At 40.9% G+C, this 26,947-nt stretch overlaps 1 long non-coding RNA gene across 1 annotated transcript; it reads left to right on the top strand.

Annotated features, from left to right (window-relative positions):
• Positions 1 to 1,361: 1,361 nt before the first annotated feature.
• LOC144291880 (uncharacterized) lies at positions 1,362 to 26,261 on the top strand. The gene is made up of 3 exons (XR_013359438.1): positions 1,362 to 1,701; positions 9,255 to 9,342; positions 26,049 to 26,261. It is a non-coding gene; the product is annotated as an uncharacterized LOC144291880 (long non-coding RNA).
• The last annotated feature ends 686 nt before the right edge of the window (positions 26,262 to 26,947 follow it).

Here is a 26,947-nt window from a genome sequence, read left to right on the forward strand (position 1 = left end):
TCTTTTTTAAAATTTATTTATGATAGTCACAGAGAGAGAGAGAGAGAGAGAGAGACACGCAGAGGCAGAAGCAGCTCCATGCACCGGGAGCCCGACGTGGGATTTGATCCCGGGTCTCCAGGATCACGCCCTGGGCCAAAGGCAGGCGCTAAACCGCTGCGCCATCCAGGGATCCCTAGTCTGGCAATTTCTGAAAAAGTTAACCATAGGGCGCCCGGGCGGCTCAGTCCCTTAAACATCTGCCTTCCACTCAGGTCATGATACTGGGGCCCTGGGATTCGGCCCGCATCTGACACGTGGGCAGGTGCTCTCTCTCGTTCCCTCTCAAATAAATAAATAAAATCTTAAGGGAAAAAAAAAACATACAGTTAACCATGTGTCTACAGAAACAATAGCAAAAAATTTAAAAACTAAAAAATAGTAATGTTTGGCAGTGTTTTTAAAAACATATGTAGAAGTAAATTGAACGCAATTTTTGGCACAAAGAATGAGACAGGGAAATGGAAAATCCACCTATGCGAATTAGCATAATACTGTTTGAAGGCGATGATAATTCATTTTATTTTTTGAAGATTTTATTTATTCATTCATGAGAGGCGAGAGAGAGAGAGAGAGAAAGAGAGGCAGAGGCACAGGCAGAGGGAGAAGCCGGCTCCAGGCAGGGAGCCCATGCAGGGCTCGAACGGGGTCCCCAGGGTCACCCCCCGGCTGCAGGCGGCGCAAAACCGCTGGGCCCCGGGCTGCCCCGAAGGAGATGAGCACCTAAAAACGACAGCCCCTATGGACCCGTAGTGTTTCCTTTCTGGCTCCAAAAATCGTTTCTTTCGTCAGCTGAGAAAGCTTCTCCTAGGCTGCTGCTGCAGGCTCCTCCGGGACTTGGGCGCCCGCACAGCCGGCCCCGCGGCGCTGGGGTGACCCCCGGCCTCCGCCCCCCGCCTGCCAGGCTGGACGGCACCTTCCCCTGGGGCCCGGCAGGGGGGGGCAGCAAGTTCTCCAGCCTTTCCTCCTGTTCTCCGGGGCCTCTGTCCGAGCCGCCTTCCAGGGGGTCCCGGGGGGCCGGACGGTCCGTGAAGGGGGAGCCTGGCAGGGAGACCCCCGGACGGCGAGCTCTCCCCGCGCGGCCGCCCACTGCGAGAGCGGCTGGGGTGTGCAACAGCACGTGAACCCCACGGCTAGGCCCGCGGCCGCACCGACCACAAATCTGCGTCCAGGCAGAGGCTTCCGGCCGCAGGCGGGAAAGCGCCGGCTTCGAGCTTGCTTCCTCCCGCACGTCGAAGGCGAGCGCGGCTGCAGGCTCCGCGGGACCAGCTCCAGGCCCGGGGACGCCCGCCTGAGCGGAAGCAGCTCCGCTCCCACAGGCCTCGAGCGGCTCCGGCGCCCGCCGGCTCCGAGGAGCGACTGCGCACGCGCAAGTCGAGAGGCGGGCGGGGCCGTCGGGCGCCTGCAGCTGCCGGCGCGTGCGGGGCGCGGCGGCAGGGACTCCCCGGGAGAGAGACCAGGGCTTCCGGGCGGCCTCCGAGATCCCGGGGCCGCGTGCTGGAAGCCTGCCTGAAAACACCCCGCCAGGGCCGCTCCTCTGCCGCCGGCTCCTGCCCGGCCACTGTTCGGGGCCCTTGGCCGCACGACGGAGGACGGCTCTCTGTGGAGCAGCGCGCGGGCTCCCCGGCTCGCGCCCCCCCTGCCCGGGGCCTGCGGCGCGAGGTACGTGCGGCTCCCGGCCCTGCCTTCCTGTGGGCGCGACGAGGGGGAAGGTGGGATCAGATGCGTCTCTGCAGCCCCACGAGGAGAGGGTTTTCATACAATTGGATGACAGGATGTTCCGCGGGAGGTGGAGGAGGGTACAGCGATGGCGGTTTGGTTTTGGCAGAGACTTTTTAAAAGTTCAGCTATAAGAATGAATCGAGACAGGGCATTCGTATTTAGATGGAGTGAATTCACCTGCCAAATCCATCCCATTAAAGAAAAAATGTGGGCAGCCCGGGTGGCTCACGGTTTAGCGTGGCCTGCAGCCCAGGGCGTGACCCTAGAGCCTCGGGATCGAGTCCCGCTTTGGGCCCCTGCCTGGGGCCTGCTTCTGTCTCTCTGTGTCTCATGAATGAATGAATGAATGAATGAATGAATGAATGAATGAATAAATAAATAAATAAATAAATAAAATCCTTAAAAGAAACAAAAGAAAAAAAGTTAATGGTGTTTAGGAGAAGAGGAGGGAAACTGAATTTCTGGCCAAACACCAGTTGGTCATTACTGCTGAGCTTTACCACACAACTGTGTGTTCTGCTCTACCCTTGGTTTCAGTGCCCTCAAATACCATCACAAGTCAGGGGTGGGCTGCAGCTCTGGGAGTGTCCCTAACAATTCCCCTTTCTTTTAGGAGTTTGATGTCTTTCAGGATTTTCCTTTTTGTCGGTTAAAGCCGCTCACGAGATGGCATGGGTGGTGGGTTAGGTGGGGAAGTCAGATTGGTGTGGCCAAATGTGGAGAAAATTCCTAAAGACAGGATGATCAACAACAACAACCACAAGAGAAGACACCTGGGTGACCCAGTGGGTTAAGCCTTTGCCTTTGGCTCAGGTCATGATCCCAGGGTCCTGAAATGGAGCCCCGCATCAGGCTCCTTGCTCAGTGGGGAGTCTGCTTCTCCCTCTCCTGAGCTTGTGCTCTCTGTCACTGTCTCTGCGTCTCTCTCAAAGAAATAAATACAACCCTAAATAAAAACAGACAAGAAACAACAATAACGAGAGGAGGAGCAAGATGGCGGAAGAGTAGGGTCTCCAAATCACCTGTCTCCACCAAACTACCTAGAAAACCTTCAAATTATCCTGAAAATCTATGAATTCGGCCTGAGATTTAAAGAGAGACCAGCTGGAATGCTACAGTGAGAAGAGTTCGCGCTTCTATCAAGGTAGGAAGATGGGGAAAAAGAAGTAAAGAAACAAAGGCCTCCAAGGGGGATGGGCCCCGCGAGGAGCCGGGCTGAGGCCGGGGCGAGTGTCCCCAGGACAGGAGAGCCCCGTCCCGGAGACGCAGGAGCTGCACCGACCTTCCCGGGGGAAAGGGGCTCGCAGGGAGGTGGAGCAGGACCCAGGAGGGCGGGGATGCCCTCGGGCTCCCCGGGACAGTAACAGCAACTGCGCGCCCAGGAGAGTGCGCCGAGCTCCCTAAGGGCTGCAGCGCGCACGGCAGGACCCGGCGGGACCAGGAGCAGCTCGGAGGGGCTTGGGCGGCAGCTCCGCGGAGGGGGCTGCGCGGCCCGGGAGCGCGAATCCAACAGCGCAGGCTCCGGAGCACAGGGCGCTGGGACACAGCCCAGGATCCGGCCTCCCCCGGGACAGGCAGAGGCCGGGAGGGCCCAGGACAGCAAGGACGCTCCTGCCCCAGCTGAGCAGAGCAGCGGCCCCGCCCCGGAGCCTCCAGGCCCTGCAGACGGAGTTCCTGCCGGAGCTGAATCCAGGTTTCCAGAGCTGCCCCGCCACTGGGGCTGTTCCTCCTGCGGCCTCACGGGGTAAACAACCCCCACTGAGCCCTGCACCAGGCAGGGGCACAGCAGCTCCCCCAACTGCTAACACCTGAAAATCAGCACAACAGGCCCCTCCCCCAGAACACCAGCTAGACTGACAACTTCCAGGAGAAGCCAAGGGACTTAAAGAACACAGAATCAGAAGATACTCCCCGGTGGTTCTTTTTTTGTTTGTTTGTTTTTGTTTTTGTTTTTGTTTTTGTTTTGTTTTGCTTTTTGATTTGTTTCCTTCCCCCACCCCCTTTTTTTCTCCTTTTTCTTTCTCTTTTTCTTTTTTTTTTTCGTTTTTTTTCTTTTTCTTCCCTTTTTTTTCTCTTTCTCTTTTCTTTCCTTCTTTCTCTCCTCTCTTTTTCTCTTTTTCCCAATACAACTTGCTTTTGGCCACTCTGCACTGAGCAAAATGACTAGAAGGAAAACCTCACCTCAAAAGAAAGAATCAGAAACAGTCCTCTCTCCCACAGAGTTACAAAATCTGGATTACAATTCAATGTCAGAAAGCCAATTCAGAAGCACTATTATACAGCTACTGGTGGCTATAGAAAAAAGTATAAAGGACTCAAGAGACTTCATGATGCAGAATTTAGAGCTAATCAGGCAGAAATTAAAAAACAATTGAATGAGATGCAATCCAAACTAGAAGTCCTAACGACGAGGGTTAACGAGGTGGAAGAACGAGTGAGTGACCTAGAAGACAAGTTGATAGCAAAGAGGGAAACTGAGGAAAAAAGAGACAAACAATTAAAAGACCATGAAGATAGATTAAGGGAAATAAACGACAGCGTGAGGAAGAAAAACCTACGTTTAATTGGGGTTCCCGAGGGCGCCGAAAGGGACAGAGGGCCAGAATATGTATTTGAACAAATTCTAGCTGAAAACTTTCCTAATCTGGGAAGGGAAACAGGCATTCAGATCCAGGAAATAGAGAGATCCCCCCCTAAAATCAATAAAAACCATTCAACACCTCGACATTTAATTGTGAAGCTTGCAAATTCCAAAGATAAAGAGAAGATCCTTAAAGCAGCAAGAGACAAGAAATCCCTGACTTTTATGGGGAGGAGTATTAGGGTAACAGCAGACCTCTCCACAGAGACCTGGCAGGCCAGAAAGGGCTGGCAGGATATATTCAGGGTCCTAAATGAGAAGAACATGCAACCAAGAATACTTTATCCAGCAAGGCTCTCATTCAAAATGGAAGGAGAGATAAAGAGCTTCCAAGACAGGCAGCAACTAAAAGAATATGTGACCTCCAAACCAGCTCTGCAAGAAATTTTAAGGAGGCCTCTTAAAATTCCCCTTTAAGAAGAAGTTCAGTGGAACAGTCCACAAAAACAAAGACTGAATAGATATCATGATGACAGTAAACTCATATCTCTCAATAGTAACTCTGAATGTGAACGGGCTTAATGACCCCATCAAAAGGCGCAGGGTTTCAGACTGGATAAAAAAGCAGGACCCATCTATTTGCTGTCTACAAGAGACTCATTTTAGACAGAAGGACACCTACAGCCTGAAAATAAAAGGTTGGAGAACCATTTACCATTCGAATGGTCCTCAAAAGAAAGCAGGGGTAGCCATCCTTATATCAGATAAACTAAAATTTACCCCAAAGACTGTAGTGAGAGATGAAGAGGGACACTATATCATACTTAAAGGATCTATTCAACAAGAGGACTTAACAATCCTCAATATATATGCTCCGAATGTGGGAGCTGCCAAATATATAAATCAATTATTAACCAAAGTGAAGAAATACTTAGATAATAATACACTTATACTTGGTGACTTCAATCTAGCTCTTTCTATACTCGATAGGTCTTCTAAGCAAAACATCTCCAAAGAAACGAGAGCTTTAAATGATACACTGGACCAGATGGATTTCACAGATATCTACAGAACTTTACATCCAAACTCAACTGAATACACATTCTTCTCAAGCGCACATGGAACTTTCTCCAGAATAGACCACATATTGGGTCACAAATCGGGTCTGAACCGATACCAAAAGATTGGGATTGTCCCCTGCATATTCTCGTACCATAATGCCTTGAAATTAGAACTAAATCACAACAAGAAGTTTGGAAGGACCTCAAACACATGGAGGTTAAGGACCATCCTGCTAAAAGATAAAAGGGTCAACCAGGAAATGAAGGAAGAATTAAAAAGATTCATGGAAACTAATGAGAATGAAGATACAACTGTTCAAAATCTTTGGGATGCAGCAAAAGCAGTCCTAAGGGGGAAATACATCGCAATACAAGCATCCATTCAAAAACTGGAAAGAACTCAAATACAAAAGCTAACCTTACACATAAAGGAGCTAGAGAAAAAACAGCAAATAGATCCTACACCCAAGAGAAGAAGGGAGTTAATAAAGATTCGAGCAGAACTCAACGAAATCGAGACCAGAAGAACTGTGGAACAGATCAACAGAACCAGGAGTTGGTTCTTTGAAAGAATTAATAATATAGATAAACCATTAGCCAGCCTTATTAAAAAGAAGAGAGAGAAGACTCAAATTAATAAAATCATGAATGAGAAAGGAGAGATCACTACCAACACCAAGGAAATACAAACGATTTTAAAAACATATTATGAACAGCTATACGCCAATAAATTAGGCAATCTAGAAGAAATGGACGCATTCCTGGAAAGCCACAAACTACCAAAACTGGAACAGGAAGAAATAGAAAACCTGAACAGGCCAATAACCAGGGAGGAAATTGAAGCAGTCATCAAAAACCTCCCAAGACACAAGAGTCCAGGGCCAGATGGCTTCCCAGGAGAATTTTATCAAACGTTTAAAGAAGAAATCATACCTATTCTCCTAAAGCTGTTTGGAAAGATAGAAAGAGATGGAGTACTTCCAAATTCGTTCTATGAAGCCAGCATCACCTTATTTCCAAAGCCAAAGACCCCGCCAAAAAGGAGAATTACAGACCAATATCCCTGATGAACATGGATGCAAAAATTCTCAACAGAATACTGGCCAATAGGATCCAACAGTACATTAAGAAAATTATTCACCATGACCAAGTAGGATTTATCCCTGGGACACAAGGCTGGTTCAACACCCGTAAAACAATCAATGTGATTCATCATATCAGCAAGAGAAAAACCAAGAACCATATGATCCTCTCATTGGATGCAGAGAAAGCATTTGACAAAATACAGCATCCATTCCTGATCAAAACTCTTCAGAGTGTAGGGATAGAGGGAACATTCCTCGACATCTTAAAAGCCATCTATGAAAAGCCCACAGCAAATATCATTCTCAATGGGGAAGCACTGGGAGCCTTTCCCCTAAGATCAGGAACAAGACAGGGATGTCCACTCTCACCACTGCTGTTCAACATAGTACTGGAAGTCCTAGCCTCAGCAATCAGACAACAAAAAGACATTAAAGGCATTCAAATTGGCAAAGAAGAAGTCAAACTCTCCCTCTTCGCCGATGACATGATACTCTACATAGAAAACCCAAAAGTCTCCACCCCAAGATTGCTAGAACTCATACAGCAATTCGGTAGCGTGGCAGGATACAAAATCAATGCCCAGAAGTCAGTGGCATTTCTATACACTAACAATGAGACTGAAGAAAGAGAAATTAAGGAGTCAATCCCATTTACAATTGCACCCAAAAGCATAAGATACCTAGGAATAAACCTCACCAAAGATGTAAAGGATCTATACCCTCAAAACTATAGAACACTTCTGAAAGAAATTGAGGAAGACACAAAGAGATGGAAAAATATTCCATGCTAATGGATTGGCAGAATTAATATTGTGAAAATGTCAATGTTACCCAGGGCAATATACACGTTTAATGCAATCCCTATCAAAATACCATGGACTTTCTTCAGAGAGTTAGAACAAATTATTTTAAGATTTGTGTGGAATCAGAAAAGACCCCGAATAGCCAGGGGAATTTTAAAAAAGAAAACCATATCTGGGGGCATCACAATGCCAGATTTCAGGTTGTACTACAAAGCTGTGGTCATCAAGACAGTGTGGTACTGGCACAAAAACAGACACATAGATCAGTGGAACAGAATAGAGAATCCAGAAGTGGACCCTGAACTTTATGGGCAACTAATATTCGATAAAGGAGGAAAGACTATCCATTGGAAGAAAGACAGTCTCTTCAATAAATGGTGCTGGGAAAATTGGACATCCACATGCAGAAGAATGAAACTAGACCACTCTCTTGCACCATACACAAAGATAAACTCAAAATGGATGAAAGATCTAAATGTGAGACAAGATTCCATCAAAATCCTAGAGAAGAACACAGGCAACACCCTTTTTGAACTCGGCCATAGTAACTTCTTGCAAGATACATCCACGAAGGCAAAAGAAACAAAAGCAAAAATGAACTATTGGGACTTCATCAAGATAAGAAGCTTTTGCACAGCAAAGGATACAGTCAACAAAACTCAAAGACAACCTACAGAATGGGAGAAGATATTTGCAAATGACATATCAGATAAAGGGCTAGTTTCCAAGATCTATAAAGAACTTCTTAAACTCAACACCAAACAAACAAACAATCCAATCATGAAATGGGCAAAAGACATGAACAGAAATCTCACAGAGGAAGACATAGACATGGCCAACATGCATATGAGAAAATGCTCTGCATCACTTGCCATCAGGGAAATACAAATCAAAACTACGAGATACCACCTCACACCAGTGAGAATGGGGAAAATTAACAAGGCAGGAAACAACAAATGTTGGAGAGGATGCGGAGAAAAGGGAACCCTCTTACACTGTTGGTGGGAATGTGAACTGGTGCAGCCACTCTGGAAAACTGTGTGGAGGTTCCTCAAACAGTTAAAAATATACCTGCCCTACGACCCAGCAATTGCACTGTTGGCGATTTACCCCAAAGATACAAATGCAATGAAACGCCGGGACACCTGCACCCCGATGTTTATAGCAGCAATGGCCACGATAGCCAAACTGTGGAAGGAGCCTCGGTGTCCGTCGAAAGATGAATGGATACAGAAGATGTGGTTTATGTATACAATGGAATATTACTCAGCCATTAGAAATGACAAATACCCACCATTTGCTTCAACGTGGATGGAACTGGAGGGTATTATGCTGAGTGAAGTAAGTCAGTCGGAGAAGGACAAACATTATATGTTCTCATTCATTTGGGGAATATAAATAATAGTGAAAGGGAAAATAAGGGAAGGGAGAAGAAATGTGTGGGAAATATCAGAAAGGGAGACATAAGGTAAAGACTGCTAACTCTGGGAAACGAACTAGGCGTGGTAGAAGGGGAGGAGGGCGGGGGGTGGGAGTGAATGGGTGACGGGCACTGGGTGTTATTCTGTATGTTAGTAAATTGAACATCAATTAAAAAAAAAAAAAAGAAACAACAATAACAAGACCGGGTCCCAGAGATTATTCCAAAGAGCAGCACGAAAGTCCCATTTATCTGAAGTGTGTCTTCTTATCAAATAATTTGAATTTGCTGTGGTCAGGGTCTGTAGAAGTCTTCATGGGATCATGGATTACACAGGACTGGAAGGGACTTTAAGAAATAAAGTAGGTTTTGTACTGGACTTAAAAGAAAAGGAGTTAAGAGTTCATGGGGTACGAAAAGGGTCTGATTTTCATCTAGATTTCACCTTCCACTCCAAAAAGTCCAAAGCCAAAGTGGCAAAAGTAACTGAGTAAAGCACACATATGGGGAATGCCTTTGCTCAATTTTTCCCTTGTTTTTTAGGAAGACCAAAATGATCTTTTGTACTGCAAGGTGCTAACACTTGATATAGAAGAAAATCTACATAAACCAACATATCTGTCTGCAACAGGTAGGTACTATTTAAATGCCTTTTAGGGAGAAAGGATAAGGTCTGAATCTTGGCCGTGTCTTTAGCTTCTTTCCCAATATCTAGGCTTTGCCATCCAGGAAAAACCCAGAGCATTGTACTAAATCAAAGTAATTGATTGCTTTACTGAGGGGTAACTTGAAAGTTTAGAGAGTTGGACTTCTGTGGTTATTGTTTGTATAAATAATGTGTTTTATGAACCATAGTGATATGTGATAAAATCTCATAAACACCTATAGATGTACTCAAATCACCTTAGATTAGGTAGTGGACTTTTAATAAAAGTTCTGCACATTTGCTTCTAGATTTCCTGGTTGATTTCTTAGAATCCTGGCAGCTTCTGAGCAACAGTTTTTCTAAGACTCTGAGGCAGTAGTTATGTCGTTTAAGAATCCAATCAGTAGTTTTATCCTTATTCTGGATACACTTCCATTATAAACAGTTGATGGATATACACACACACACACACACACACACGTGTGTGTGTGCTAAGAGCACACAAAGCAACAGTACTAAAGCCTCACCCAAATGCTTTTCCCTGGAAAAGCTCTCCTCTAAAGTGCATCAACAAACTGAAGGTACCTTTTTATTACTCCGTGGGGGAAAATGTACAGAGCTCTATGTATACATATGTTCACACCCACCAAATTGTTACTGCAGTGGGCTGTGTTTTCATACAAACGTAAATTTTGAGAGAAAAGTCAAAGGTGCTTCAGCCTTGTACTGTGTATATATATTAAAAAAAACAAAGTTTTGTAAAAAAAAAAATGCACACCCAGGTCCATACATAAAAGCCATTATCCCTCAAATGTTTTTCATCTTATTCATAAGCCAAAACTGAGTACTATTGAGGAACATATGGTTCTCTAAAAATCTATTAAGGAAAAATTTGGATTTAAGAGAAATAATTATCCATTAAATTCTCAAAACATTCTCAGAGCACCTGGGTGGCTCAGTTGATCAAGTGTCTGACTCTTGGTATCAGCTCAAATCATGATCTTAGGGTCATGAGTTCAGGTTCTGCATTGGGCTCCATATAAATAATAATAAATATTATTAAAATAATAATAATAATATAAAAGGAAATTATTAGGACATTTTCAATCTAGACTTTACCCTTAAGTGGAAAGAATGGAGAAATTTAATATGTCCAATTTTTATCGTTGTTTTTCCTCTGTTCTGTGCAAGAAAAACCAATAGAATTAATGTGGTATTGGTGTTATTTTCTTATTCTGGTTAGCTTACCTTAATAATATCACTTAATATTTCTTTTCTTTTATACTAAGTTTCTGAGCTGTTCATGTACAATGAATGTATCTGTGTTGTGATTTCCTAGTTTGTTCATGGAATGTACTATTTTATTTCTGAATATCTGATCATATTTAAATGCCTTAAACTTTCCTGGTCAAAGAGTAACTTCTTTTCCCTTTAATATTCTGCAGAGGAATTAAGCAGATTCTTACAGGTTGAAATGTTTAAATATGTCTTCAGAACACTCATGGGAGAAACAGTAACTCTGTCACATTTTTAGCAACAGAACACTTAAAAGAAGTAGCTGTCCAACAAAACTAAACCTGCTTGTGAAGTCCACTAGAGTTGATCCCATCCTAAATTACTTGGCTGCATTAGTACATTCGTATAAGAAAGAGCAAAACATAACTGGAAGGTAAGATAGCTGTGTCTGAAACACATGAAGTACTGATATCTATTAACAGACATCAGTTTCTAACTTGTGGTTTCAAATTATGAAAGGGAATTTGTTTGAGATGCTTTCTATCTCATTTTTGCAAAGCTTAAGGTAATTTTAGAATAGGTTAGATTTAGAATAGGGTTTTTTCTTAGTTTGAAGAAATAGTTGAAAAAGTAAATAGGAATTGTGTACCATGGCCCCTCCTCCATCCACTGGGTCTCAGAAACAGCGTTCTGCTCTTCCTCTTGGCTTACGGAAACCAAGTTTCTGTACTTGTGCCGCTAGGTGGACACTGTGGGTGGACAGGGAGGGACAGAAGGAACAGAATACACAGACTTCTCTTTCCATTTCAGTTTTCTATCATCTATCGGCTATGAATGACCAAGCCTTGTTTCTGCCCACTTGCAGCCCCCTGAAGTGAAGCTGTAAGAGAACACCACCCCCCACCCCACGCCAACATTCACAAATTTATAGCTTCTGGGTCACATTAGAATGTTTTAATTGTTTTAAATTCAACTTTGCTTTTTTGTTCTTTGCTTGTTTTAAAGTAAACGTTGGGGATCCCTGGGTGGCGCAGCGGTTTGGCGCCTGCCTTTGGCCCAGGGCGTGATCCTGGAGACCCGGGATCGAATCCCACGTCGGGCTCCCGGTGCATGGAGCCTGCTTCTCCCTCTGCCTGTGTCTCAGCCTCTCTCCTCTCTGTGTGACTATCATAAATAAATAAAAAAAATTTAAAAAAATAAAATAAAGTAAACTTTGTATTCAAGTATTCGTCATACTTGAATACAGAATGATACACAAATCAAAGTGTATTAAATACACTTTATAAAATATTATTTATTATTATTATTATTATTATTATTATTATTATTTTATAAAATGTATTATATTAATTGGAACTGATCACATCGTGGGGAAAGTTGGCTGGGGCCTGAGTGGCAGTTACAAATTCCAACTGCTTGAGTACTTGATGAACATTGGTTTAGTGAAAGGTGTTAGGACCAGGTTTTGCCAAATTCTATAACTATTCTTAGATTGTGGTATGTGCCTTTATTCTGTAATTACATTTAGGCTGCTTCAGATATCTTCATTACTCCAGTAATAAAATTGTATAGTCACAGTCAGAATCTCCCAGTTAGTAAATTAATTACTGCAAATTAATTGGCTACCTTCAAAGGCTGATGAACAGGATACCTCTTATTGATTGTAGTATTGAGTATTGTGTGACTACTGAGTATAGCTCCTGCACCCCTCCCCACTTCTTTCTAATGCTGATTTTCATTCAGATAATTTAATCTCTTTCATATGGCCATATGCTTTCCTAATCCAATTATGGTAATCTTTTTTTAATTGTATTTATGTTCTAGTTAACATACATTTGTAATATTGGTTTCAGGAGTAGAATTCAGTAATTCATCACTTGCATACAACACCCAGTGCTCATCCTGACAAGTGTCCTCACCACCCATCTAGCCCATCCCCTGCTCATCTCCCTCCAGCAGCCCTCAGTTTGTTCTCTGTCATTAGGTCTCTTATAGTTTGTTGCCTTCTCTCTTTTTTCCCCTTTTCCCCCCTTTCCCATATGTTCATCTGTTTTGTTTCTTAAATTCCACATATGAGTGTGAAATCATATAGCATTTGTCTTTTTCTTACTGACTTATTTCACTTAGCATAATATGCCCGAGCTCCATCCACATTGTTGCAAATGGCAAGATTTCATTCTGAGTAATACTCCATTGTATATAAAAGAATGCGTATTCTGCTTTGGGATGAAATGTCCTGAGTATATATACCTGTTAAGTCCATCTGGTCTAGTGTATCATTCAAACACTTGTTACTGTCTTTGTTTTAAAATCTAGTTTGATATAAGTTTGGCAACTCTGGCTTTGTTTTGCCATCCATTAGCATGATAAGTGGTGCTCCATCACCTTAGTTTCAATATGGGGGTGTCTTTAGGTCTAAAATGAGTCTCTTGTAGGTAGCATATAGATGTGCCTTTTTAAAAAATCTATTCTGATACCCTATGTCTTTTGATTGGAAATTTAGTCCATATACATTCAGATTGCTTATTGAAAGATATGAATTTCATGCCACTGTGTTACCTGTAAAGTTGGTGTTTCTGGTGATGTTCCTTTCTAGTCTGTTGCTTTTTGAAAAAGATTATTTATTTATTTATTCAGAGAGAGAGAGAGGCAGAGAGGCAGAGAGGCAGGGAGGCAGAGACACAGGCAGAGGGAGAAGCAGGCTCCATGCAGGGAGGCCGACGTGGGACTTAATCCTGGAGATCCAGGATCACACCCCGGGCTGCAGGCAGTGCTAAACTGCTGGACCACCAAGGCTGCCCGTCTTTGTTACTTTTGATCTTTTTTCTCCACTCAGTTCCTCTTAATATTTCTTGCAGGGCTGGCTTAGTGGTCTATGAACTCCTTTAGTTTTTGTTTGTCTGGGACACTCTTTTTCTCTCTTCCTATTCTAAATGACAGCCTTGCCAGATAAAATATTCTTGGCTGCATATTTTCCCCATTCAGCACAATTATGGTAATCTCATTGTTCTTGGCTGCTCATAGTTTAGAAACAGGTATGATGCATTTCTGGTCAATGAGCTATGAAGTGGAATATTCTGGGAGCTCAAGGAAAAACTTTGTCATAATTAAAGAGACACAAAAAGACAGCATTTTTACTGGATATCATTTTGTCACATATGGTGTAAGGTAGTTAACATAAGGATAAGCCTATATCCTGAATAATGCAATCTAGAAAAATGGAAAGATCCTTGATGATGTTGTCGAGGCACTGAATTAAGCAACCCTGTAGCTGCCTAACTGCTGAATTTCTCACATGAAATGATCAATTTCTTTTTTTTAAATTTTTTTAAAAATTTTTATTTATTTATGATAGTCACAGAGAGAGAGAGAGAGGCAGAGAGAGAAGCAGGCTCCATGCACCGGGAGCCCGACGTGGGATTCGATCCCGGGTCTCCAGGATTGCGCCCTGGGCCAAAGGCAGGCGCTTAACCGCTGCACCACCCAGGGATCCCGAAATGATCAATTTCTTAAGACATCAGCTAGTTAGGTCAGGATTTTCTGTTTCTTGTAGCTGAAATCTTCCTAATTAATACAGTAGGGCAACCACTTCATTAGTGAATGATTTACATTTAAAAGGTTTATCAGGAAAAAAAAAAGGTTTATCAGGCTATGTAGACAGGTTTTTATCTCAGTCTTTTTCACAGAATAAACTATCCTAGAAAGGAGAGGGAAAATTGGATGATGGTAGAAAGATAAAACTGAGTAAGGTTAAACAACAAAAGATGTGATAGTAGCTGAGACCAGGAGTCAGAATGTATTCTAACACATTCGTTTAGATTAAAAAATGTCATATATATATAGTGCATATATATATATCCTAAGTGTATGTGTATATGTCTATGTTTCCTCTAAGAGTGTGCAGATAGTTCGTATAGTTTGTGCTTCTGATGAATATCGAGTACTTTCATGTTTCTTAAATTGCTAAACCTAAATTATTAATGTGTTTACTTAACAAAGTCATCTTATCTACCATTTATTGAGCTTAGCTTCAATAAACTTTGAACATAAAGGTTTCTGTGAACTAAGCTTCTTTTCTGAAACTGATTTATCATCTCAGTATAAGCAGGAACAAAGAATACTGGCTTCAATAAAAGGCAGGTGTGGATCCCCTCCTCTAGCCATCTCTCTCCCACCAGTGTGTCCCAGAGCCCTGAGAGTGGGGCAAAGCTCTTTCTTTTTCTGGAGTGAGAACCCTCTCTGGCAGTTTCTTCTCAGTTGTTTGTGATCCACTAGCCTCTGGAAGGGGAAGGGCAAGATGTGCAGACTTCCTATGTTACTTTCCAAGAGCTTCAGCCTTCTTGAAGGGTCAAGGAGAAGGATATTGTGGATCAAATAGACACGAATCCTGACTATATATTTAGAAATGCTCAGCATAGTTGGTTGAATTTAGAGGCAGAGTTTTTCACTGTGATCAGTTTCCTATTCCTTTGGAGGCAGGTATCTTATCTGTCCACCTGTCTGTCTATCCACCTATAGCTTCCTAGTTCATCTTCTCTGGTATGTTCTATTCTGCCGATGAAAAGGAAACAGTTACACCATCACATCATTTGACAGGAACTTTATATTAGAAGTTAGAAGTCATAAAGGAGGAACAGAAATGTTTTTTTAGGAAGAGTTAGATAAGTAGAAGATAACTTCTATAAAGTCACATGTGTCAGAAAATAGACATGGGTGTTTAGAGTCCTGGGAAGAGTATGGGAGGAGGGGTAACATGTTGGCTAAACAGTGATGTGGCATTAGCCTAGACTAAGACTACTGACTCTGATCTACAGGCCAGATCCTAACTGCTGCCTGGTTTATTTTTTTTAATAATATTATTTATTTATTTATTTATTTATTTATTTATTTATTTATTCATTCATTCATTCATTCATTCATTCATTCATTCATGAGAGACATAGAGAGAGAGGCAGAGACACAGGCAGAGGGAGAAGCAGGCTCCATTCAGGGAGCCTGACGTGGGACTCAATCCCGGGTCTCCAGGATCATGCCCCGGGCTGAAGGCGGCACTAAACCACTGAGCCACCTGGTCTGCCCTGCTGCCTGTTTTTGTATGGTACACAAGTGAAGGGAAGGTTTCAACATTTTTAAATGGTTGAAAAAAATTAGAAGAATATTTTGTGATACATGAAAATTTTATAAAATTGAAACTTGAGGTTCCATACATGGTTTTATTGATGTGGAACCATGCCCATTTATTTACATATTTTTTGTGACTGTTTTTGAGATAGGAAGGCAGAGTTGAACAGATATAATTGTCCTGAAACAAAGGCTTAAATATTTACTGTCTAGCTCTTTACAGAAAGTTTGCTAACCTCTGACCTAGACTACTGCTTCTCAACCCCTAATAGGTTTGTAAATCATTTGAAGATTTTGTGAAAATGTCTAGTTTCTGATTCAGTAGGTCAAGGGAGCCTAAGTGTCAGTATTTCTTTTTTTTAAGATTTTATTTATTTATACATGAGAGACACAGAGAGGCAGAGACACAGGCAGAGGAAGAAGCAGGCTCCATGCAGGAAGCCTGATGCGGGAATCGATCCCAGGCCTCCAGGCTCACCCCCTAGGCGGAAGGCAGGTGCTAAACCGCTGAGCCACCCAGGGATCCCAGTGTCTGTAGTTTTAATGAACTGAGGACCACATAGTAAGTGGCAAAGCTCTAGTGCAGGATTAACACACTTATTTTTTAAAGAGCCAAGTAATAAATGGTTCAGAATCTGTAGCCTATCCAGTCCTTTTCTTTACAACTATGTACATCTGCTGGGTAATGTAGACATAGACACCATATAAAAGAGCAGGAGGGGCTGTGTTCCAATAAACATTTACGGAAGTAGGCTTTGGGCTGGAATTGGCACGAAGATTTACTTTAGCATTCACTGGCCTCAGCTGTTAAGTGTGGGTGTCCGTTAAGTAATAGACACAGTCCTACCTTCAACTTGCTTACTAGTTTTATAACGTATTCCAGTAATGATGATAAAGACAGCAGTTAACTTGTATTGGGTAATTATCATATGCCAGGCTCTATGTGAAGCACTATGAGCCATCTCTTATTTAATTACCACAACAAATCCTAGGAAGCAGATACCATCATTATCCTTGCTGACAGATGAGAATAGTGAGCTTAAGAAAAAAAAATTAAAGCTGTCAACAGCAAATCAGTGGGGGCCTAGGGTAAGGCATAACTCATGATTATTGAATGACCGTTGGATTATTAGATGACTGGATCAAATGTGTGCACTCATAGGAGTTCCACAAGCTGGAGAACAAAACTGTGACTCTACTGGCTTCCTTCATTGTGAGGCCTGGTTCTCGAGGACCTGAACAGTAAAAGATAAGACATCTCTTTAGAGGCAACATTAAATGTAGGTGTCAGATACTGGATGTTTGACTCAGTCCAGAGCTTTCTTTTTCATGAAAGATTTAGTACCTTCACTGCATGTTTTTGAAGTTAAGGCTCATAGAGATCTCAGAAAGCATAGTTTTCATAGTTTTGGATTTTCCATGCTCCAAAAATGAAATTGCTTTACTTTATAATAACATGTTATTTTAGGCACCAAATAATTATGGCATTTTGCCTTCCTTGTGTACTTTAGAATTTTCAATTATACAGTAAATGTCCCTTCTAACCACAGTGACTGAAATTACATTTTTCCTTCCAAATTCTAGATTTTTTCCCCTTCCTTCTTAGCTGCAATTACTAATGTAGAGAGTAGACCTTAATTCTGGCCTAGAATATAAGATTACTTTTATCTGTCTTTACACTGTTATTTCCATGTAAATGAATGTTTTTAGGTAAGATGCCTATCAGTATAACTACATTATAATAAATTAATAGATCCCTGAGAGCTAACATGTTGTTAATAAAAATGCTTTGGAAGAAAACTTTCTGGAGTCTCAGACACAATGTCCTTGGACTATTGCTCTCATATAAATATGAATAAGTATGCCATTTTTTTTATAAATCACCCGTTGAAAAACTTTTATGTCATTGCTTTGATGAATAATAATAGGTTCCATTTTATGAGCAGTCAGTGTAGGTACAGGGCAAGGAGGAATATGTCAACATTTTCTAAGTATTAAGAATCAATAATCAGTAACCTCTTTCTCTGTGTGTGTGTGTCTCTTTGAGGCAGAGACAAAGGCAGAGGGAGAAGCAGGCTCCATGCAGGGAGCCTGATGTGGGACTCTATCCTGGGCCTCCAGGATCATGCCTTGGGCCAAAGGCAGATGCTCAACCACTGAGCCACCCGGGGATCCCATGAATAAAAAAAAATCTTAAAAAGAATCAATAACCTTAAATTTTTAGGTGGGGAAGGAAGTTAAATATGACACTTAAATAGGAAATCACATACTTACAGATTCTAAAAGCCAGAATTTAGGGCAGGGGAGGGGTGCATCCCAGTGCCTTGGCCTGAGGCCAGGGGCCTGGGTGGGGGGTTGGGGAGGCTGTGGCTGGATCTCTGTGGGGTTCAGAACTCAAAGGTGATGGGGACAAAGTCATATCTTAGGAGTCCGGGAGGGGCTCCTGCTTTCAGATCAGAGCAAGAGAGGCTTCCTCTCGAACTTTGCTCAGGCCCCTCCGTGGGTTTCTTTCTCTTCCATCAGCCTTGCTCATGTTCCTGCACCTGTGTCCTCCCTTACAGACATGTAACTCAGCCAGGACAGATGCTACAGCCTCATCCGTGTGTCCTCAGCCCAGAGCCTTCTCTTCTCAGGCACTTTCTGCCTTTCTGTGCTTCTCAGTTGTTTATGTTTGTTTTGTCTTTTAATGAAGTAGTATTTGGCTGGGGCTGAGGGTGCACACAGAGCACTTCTTATGTACACAACAACAAGAAACCTTCTACCAGAAACGTTTTACAAATTTCCTGTCATGGCATAATAACAGTTGTGGGGTTTTTGGGGCCTGTGCAAAACTGTATCGAAACCCTGATCATCTTGGGTTGAAGCCAAAGTCTCCCTATTTTAACTTAAATAAAATAATTATTTTTTCAAAAAAAAAATCTAGCCGTCTGTGTACACTCCTATTTTTCTATATGAGTCCCAATTGATTAAGTAAAATTCTTAAAGTCGTTTGCTTCTTTAACACAAATATGTTAGTTTTTCCCCCTGAATCTGGGACTATGTATTGGTTTCCTAGGGCCGTTATAATGAAGTACCATAAACTGGTGGCTTACAACAACAGGACTTTATTGTCTTGCAATTCTGGAGGTTAGAAGTCTGAAATCAATGTATTGGTAGGGCCACAGTCCTTCTGAAGGATCTGGGGCAGAATTCTTTGCCTCTTCATAGGTTCTGATGAAGGCCAGCAATTCTTAGCACTCTTTGGCTTGAGATATATATCACTCCAATCTCTGCCTCTGGCTTCATACGGTGCTTGTGACTCTGTCTCTTCACGTTGCTGTCTTCTTAAAAGGATATCATTTGTTTTGGATTAGGGCTCCACTCTACTCCAGTATGATCTTAACTAATGACATCTGCAACAACTCTGTTTTCAAATAGGCCACATTTTGAGGTACTGGGTATTAGGACTTCACTATATCTTTCTTGGGTGAGGGATGGTACAGTTTACCCATAACAGAGTATGGGGATGTAAAGATATTATTGTTTTCCATGCAGATCTTACAGTATAGGAAGAACACATATATAGAGATTTATGAAGATGCAGGTTGTAAATACAATATTCACAAAATGCTGTAAGTGTATTGCAGTGGGCAAAGCTACCTTTTCCCAAGTGAAATGGTAAAAGAAGGCTTTCAAAGGCAGATGCCATTTGAACTAATCTTTGAGGGACATATACGAGTTCATTGAGAAAAGGATGCCAGGTGGGAGGACACATCGGCCAGAAATGTTGGGGTAAAGGCATGGATTAAGTGTTTGTTTGCTGTGTTTATTACTAGCTACTCTTTATTGAGTATTAGTGTGTGTCATTTAATCGATAACAACCTTTTGATCCCAATGGTACAGATGGGAGAACTGAAATTTCAAAAAATTAAGTATTTGGTCTCCCACTAACACATCTTGAAGGTGGTACTATTGAGATTAGAACCCAGGGAGCCTGATTACATAGTCTATAATTTGCCATTGTGCTAAAAACTACAGTTTAGGGTATTTGGGAGTGCATATGGATAGTTAGACATAAGGCCAAAGAGATAGGTTGGAGACAAATTGTGAAGAGGTTGGTTTATCAATTGATTTGCTCAACAGAAAATTGTTGACTTACTAGAGTTTGAACTTTAAGGGCTATTGACATTTGAACAATTTCCAAAGCTGTAAGGACAGGTGTCAAATGGCCACATTCCTATGCAGTGTAGGGTAGTTTGGAGGCCCAGAAGCTAGAGAGGAGGTTACTGTCATGGACCATTTTATAATTAATGAAGGTTGGAATTAAACAGAGACAATGGAACCGGAGGGGCGATAAAGTCAGAGATACTTGTGAGTCAAGGTCAGTGAGGTGTTGAACCTAAGTCATTGCCTCTGTTGTGTGGCCATTCCTGATCCTTTGGCTCAAGTGCTGAAAGTAGAGCTGTCTCAACTAATGTGGTCAAATGCAATAATTTTAATTCATAACCCTAACTTTAGAAAGAGTCTAGTGAGTATGTGCCAATGTGATGGTTGTATTAGTGCACATATAAATGATTATATTATAGAAGATATAAAAATGTCTTTAAAATTCCAAAGACTGAGTTAACATATTTTAAAACAGACTACATAAAAGAAAATATTTTGCCATGTGCTCTGATGTAATCTCATCTATCTGTATTTTTTTAAAGATTTTATCTATTTATTCATGAGAGACCCACAGAGAGAGGCAGAGACATAGGCAGAGGGAGAAGCAGGCTCCCTATGGGGAACCTGATGCGGAACTCCATCCTAGGACCCCAGGATCATGACCTGATCCAAAGTCAGATACTCAACTACTGAGCCACCCAGATGTCCCTCATCTATTTTTTTAAATTTTATTTATTTATGATAGTCACACACAGAGAGAGAGAGAGAGAGGCAGAGACACAGGCAGAGGGAGAAGCAGGCTCCATGCACCAGGAGCCTGACGTGGGATTCGATCTCGGGTTTCCAGGATTGCGCCCTGGGCCAAAGGCAGGCGCCAAACCGCTGCGCCACCCAGGGATCCCCCCTCATCTATTTTTATTAAGTTGTAAATGGTTAAATTCATCCAAGTATTATTGGAAGTATAGCCACACTTCAGCTCAGCTTATTCAACTAAAGCCTGGTTATTGTAAAAAATCTATTATTTCTTAAAAATAGCTTAATTGATTACTGGGTTAATGTAATAACATTTTACATTAATTTGAAAGCAAGGCATTATTTAAGGGTCCCAATTTGTCTTTGTGTGGGACAGAGGTAACCAAAACTGTGTCTCCCTGTTACTTATGGCCCTCATGAGCTGCCCAAACAATCATGAATGTCCAGCAGGATATTTATGGGATTTCCTAAAAAGATATCAATTACCGGAGGAAAGTTTATTTAAAAAAAAGCTGCATTTCTCTTAAGTGAATTTTCTCTTATTTTGAGGAATTATTTTATGCAGGTATCCGGTGCCACCACAGACAGTGCATTGTGACTTGCTCATCTTTAGTGACTTTTGGCTTGTCTGTGTGTACTTGGCTGCTTTCCCCAAATGTTGGCCAGGGCCTTCTGATATAACTGCCATTAATCAGGCAAAAGCAAATACAAACAATGTGAATCTTTTTCCACTTTTAGCCCATAAATTAAAAGTATAATATCATAAATTTGGGGAAAATTAGACATAAACTGACATATTTATATACATGCTATATCTCACTAAATGAAAATCTAGGCTAGAATTTCTTTTTTAAAAATAATTCTTTTGAATTGATTGTATCTTGCACAATGAAAGCTGAAGTGACCTGAAAATGGCCTACATTCTTTCCCTAGTGTTCTTGTAGGCACCTGAACACACACACACACACAAAAACCAAACCCTAGATTCTGTGGAAATGTTATGTCTTCTTGTGGTTGATTTTCAACTTGATACTTTGCATCATTGCAAGATTAAAAAATTTTTCCTGGAATGTTGATTTAGAATGTTGAGCACTAACTTAGAATTCAGTTTTAAGATTTGAAACACACAGTGCAATTAAGGGGTTTAAAATTCCTGTACTTCATTGTAAGAGACCATTCTTTTATAAATTAGAGTGTTTTGTAAAATAGCAGCCAAAGGACAGGGAGATGGAAAAGGAAAATAGAAAAACAGGAAGAATTATCCTTCTTTGTTCCGTTCGAAAACACACCCAAAAAGAATATTAAGTATAAGTAGTGAGGGAAAAGGCTGACTGTGCCAACTTACTAGCATTGATTAAGCAGTTCAAATGTGTTAATATAGTGATTTTCAGATTGCTGACAAAATGTGTAACACAACAGGAGGAAAAACCCCACAACTGTATTCTCAGTATCCAAACTATTGCTGCCAACATGAAGAAAGACTGTGCATCATATAATATTTTGCTAGACTTAACTGTTGTTTAGGTCTGTGGGGATATATCGATACCTAGAACTATATGCCAGCATGTGAAGGTAAGATCAACTGTGAAGGGCTTCTTCCTTTGCTTAATAAAACTCCTGGAATCTAACAGGGAACTAACCTGGCATCAGATGGCTATATGAGATTTGCAATGCCTTTTTCATAGTAAAGAATCTAAACACATCCAGAGAGTGATTATATAAATATGCAGTTCATATAGGTATATGGTCTACCATATGGTCTACCAGAGTTTCCTAGCAGTTTAAAAATGGTTCCGTAGATAAGAGGGATAGACCTAGAGTCTAGGACTAGAGCTAAAGCTGGAGCTGGAGTGCTTTCCAAGACCACCACCAGTTCTTCCATCCCTGGGAAAAAGGACAGAAAGGGGTGGTTCTGCTTGGCGCATTCAGAGATTTACTTGATTAGGATTCAGTCTGGACTAGACCACCTCATACTTTGACACTCTTAAGTTCTAGTGTTATAATACGTGGCCTCAAATTATTCAGAATCAATGGGACATGGTCAGGGAACCCTTGCATTTCTGTCCCTACTGGTCACCTGCTGTTCACTGTAGAGAGAATTCAGCATTTGCCCAGTTGCCCTCCCAGACAAGAAAAAGTGGTGGACACAGCCAGATCCACACCAACCAGCTTATATCCTATTCTTATGGATTCTTAAATGATGACACATTGATCAAGTTCATGAATATCACTGTTGCACGAAAACAGCAATACCTCTGATACCTGGTACGTTCTAAGAAAAAACATTTGTCATTTAACTTTTCAGAGTTAAAGTCACTGAGGTGGGGTTTTAATAAAGAAAATTAGTACTGTTATAATGTCTACATTATACAGTTTTACAAAGATACTTGATTTCTTTAATACAAATTTAGAGAAAATCTGTAAGTAATGGTGATGATGTGAATCAAAGAGGTAACAAACAGTTCACCGATCTGGAGGGCTTGCCCTGCCTGAACTAGAAGTCTGTTCTTTTTCCTTTTTAAGATTCTATTTATTTATTCATGAGAGACAGAGAGGCAGAGACATAGGCAGAGGGAGAAGCTCCTCCTGTGGGGAGCCCAATGTGGGACTCGATCCCGGGACCCTGGATCATGACCTGAGCCATTGAACCACCAAGGTGCCCCTGGAAGACTTTGTTCTTATGTGTCATATGGATTGTAGACAAGTGATCTGGAGGGCTCGAGTCTGAATCTGCTGCCCTAAATTTGGTAGTGAGTTTAGAATATTTGTTTAATGCAGTTATTTCAAATGAGACAACATTTACAAAGAGATATTAGAACTGTGGTAAAGTTTCTGGAAAAACCATGGAATAAGACAATTTAATGAACAGAATAAATAGTGGGGATTTGGAAAGATCTTTTCGAATCGATAACAAGTGGCAGAGAGAAAGGAGTTACTAATTTTCCTGCTATGTGGAATGAAACCGCACTTTCTGGGATTCACATTTCATATCAGAATTGTTTAACTAGCAAAATGCTGAAATGATTAAATATAAAACCATGAAGTTAAAGCTCGAGAAAACTTTGGTCAGAGATGTTTCTGGAATGAGCCTTCACTTTCGTAGTTGTTTCTGTTCTGTTGGTCAGTGATGAAATGTGCTCTAATCAGCCTAGTAAATTATCCACAAAGGAGGGTTTACTTTGGTGGATTGAAGGTATCTCCTTTCAGAGCTGTGATGCACAGAGCAGCACATCCCTTAACAGCTCATTTCCTCAGGGATACTAAGCAAGAGCCACACCCAGGAAAAGAGAAAAGTTTAAGATCTCTTCCCTTACTGTGAACCCTTTCCATGTTTAAACACAGATGACTCTCTCATTTGGAGTCTGGCTTAAACTGAACACTGCCACAAAGGCGCTAAATACTTCCTATGCAGAGACCCAGGGTCCATTTTTCACCAGGAAAATAAAAGCTGTCTTTACCAGCATTGTGCTTTGCCCAGATGTGAAACTGAAGCCGAAATGAATGAAACAACCTTATTTTTCCTATGGCAACTTAGATGGAGAACACTGTAATAAGTTGATGTGCAAACAGTATAAATATGTGTTGGTTGCCTATTAGAAACTGCCAAGAGTTCAGGTCTTATTTAGTAAAGCATGGTGTTGCTTTAGGTCTCAATCTGGTCCTTCCTCTGTCTTGGAAGTCCTTCCTGGTCGGCACAGTTATCCAATAATGTTGGGCCTGGGAAGCTGTCTCGTCCTAAGGTTTTTTTTGCATTTTAATTGTTTATTCTAATTTCTATTGATTTGACCATTGCCTTCTGATTTTTTTGTCTTACTTCAGCAGAGTAATGTCAAATGACTATGTAAATATACATATTTCATTTATATAGTTACTTATAAAATAATGTGTTCTTCGGATGTCAAATTGCTGTATCAGCAGAGTTAACTCCTCAGAACAGGTGGGACAGCAGGAAGAGACTAGAGTGAATGGAGAAATTCACTAACTTACTGTGTCTGAGTAAAATGAATATATATCTTTGAAGGACATCATTTCCAACTTTAAAATAAAAACAGAGAAGCCGAATCTAATGTGATTTGACTAGCCCATGTTTTTAAGTTTAGTAGTACCAATTCCTGAAATTTTAAAATTATTAATACAAAAAATAAACATAAAATATTTTAGAAGGTTTTTTGGTCAAAGTTGTATTATATGATAGGCTTTATTTTCCTTGGCATATTATGAAAAAGTCAACAAATAGCTCGGACCAACGGTGTACTTATACTTACTGGTAAATATTTATTAACTAGCTCTGGAAATGGGGTTAGAGAAGTCCTGATTCATAGCATTTGACAATTAACATGATGTAAATACTCCTACATGGGGCCAGTTTCAGACTACCCCTGGGATGTCAATTGGCTTGAAAACCTCTTGAAAGTTTAATAATTAGTTCTTACAATGCATAATGACTCTGCTCCAGCATATTGGCCAAGGATGAATTTATAAAAACTGTAAAATGATCTTCACAGCTTAAGAGTTTGTCAAATCAGTTGTCTAATGTGGACGTGGAACCTCAAATATTCTGTCTTAGGATCCTCCAAATGCCTCTAGAAAAAAATGAAAACATAGTAGGGATAAGAATGGGAAAATTCTACTATATTTGCTCTATTTAGAATCTTACACCAAATATATTGGAAAAGTGTATTAAATGGAATGAATAGTTCCTTAAGCCTTTGAGATAAATAAATGTGTCTCTGAAAATAAAGATTTTAGTATTATTTGTAGCATGTTGTTGGAAGTAGAATATCAATAAATGGCCATGAATAAATAAATGATTTACTGCCCCAGTCACTAAACCTTTTCCTTATATTACTTTTTAATTTATATTCTTGGAGTGTGTCTTCTTTGGTATCCCTTTTCCCTCAAATCAGTTTCTATGCATCAGTGCCAATTTATTTCACCAAAACAAATATCCCTACAAAAACTCTTTATCTGCTAGACTGTTTACAGTGTATAACTAAATGATTTTATTCCCCCCTCCTTCCCACCATTCTTTAAATTAAAAGAATTAGAAGGATGTTGCTAATCCTGTGCCAGAGTTTAGGAATTATATGAAAAATATCCTCTGACTAATCCCACCTTACCTGGAACTATTAATAATTTAGGGAAAAGAGACTTAGTTGTTTAATCTGCCAGAATGAAAAGTTACAAGTAAAAGCTTCTTAACTTTATTCATTCCTTTCATCATCTCAGGCCTGGGTCTCAGAAGGTCTATGTTGATTAAATTCTTTGCTGCTTGAGAATATTTTTAATTGGCAGCTGATAAGGAGTGCTTTCAAATAAATTTATTCTAACATGGTCCTTGGGTGTGACCTTTTCTTTTTAGGAATAGCCAAGAAATAGATTTACTAAAGAACATAATCCAGTAATCTTTACTGAGTTGTCATCTTTTTTTAAAGGGCTTATATGAGCACTGGGGGTTATATGCAACTGTGAATTATTAAAAACTACATATGAATGCAATGAAACGCCGGGACACCTGCACCCCGATGTTTATAGCAGCAATGGCCACGATAGCCAAACTGTGGAAGGAGCCTCGGTGTCCAACGAAAGATGAATGGATAAAGAAGATGTGGTTTATGTATACAATGGAATATTACTCAGCTATTAGAAATGACAAATACCCACCATTTGCTTCAACGTGGATGGAACTGGAGGGTATTATGCTGAGTGAAGTAAGTCAGTCGGAGAAGGACAAACATTATATGTTCTCATTCATTTGGGGACTATAAATAATACTGAAAGGGAATATAAGGGAAGGGAGAAGAAATGTGTGGGCAATATCAGAAAGGGAGATAGAACGTAAAGACTGCTAACTCTGGGAAACGAACTAGGGGTGGTAGAAGGGGAGGAGGGCGGCGGTGGGAGTGAATGGGTGACGGGCACTGGGGGTTATTCTGTATGTTAGTAAATTGAACACCAATAAAAAAAAACTACATATGAAACTAATGATGTACTATATATTGGCAAATTGAAGTTAAGTAAAAATAGATAGATAGATAGATAGATAGATAGATAGATAGATAGATAGATAGATATATAGACAGACTTATAGTTTTTAACTTGCCTAGTCCTCTCTCATATGTTCTTGTTTGCTCAAATACAGGAGAAGCATAATGGCAATGCTCTAGAACAATGAAGAAAAAATGAGGTTCTAAAAAGAGTGATTGGATCAGAGAAAATTTAGAAAATGATATTTCTGTTTCCTTGGCTTTAAGAGGCCTAGGTACTCAGATAGGTAAAGCAAGTGGAGGGCTTTGATTTTTTAAAATTTATTTTGTAAAGCCCTGGGGACTCT

The sequence above is a fragment of the Canis aureus genome, chromosome 20 (genome assembly GCF_053574225.1).
Source record: "Canis aureus isolate CA01 chromosome 20, VMU_Caureus_v.1.0, whole genome shotgun sequence".
Classification (NCBI taxonomy): domain Eukaryota; kingdom Metazoa; phylum Chordata; class Mammalia; order Carnivora; family Canidae; genus Canis; species Canis aureus.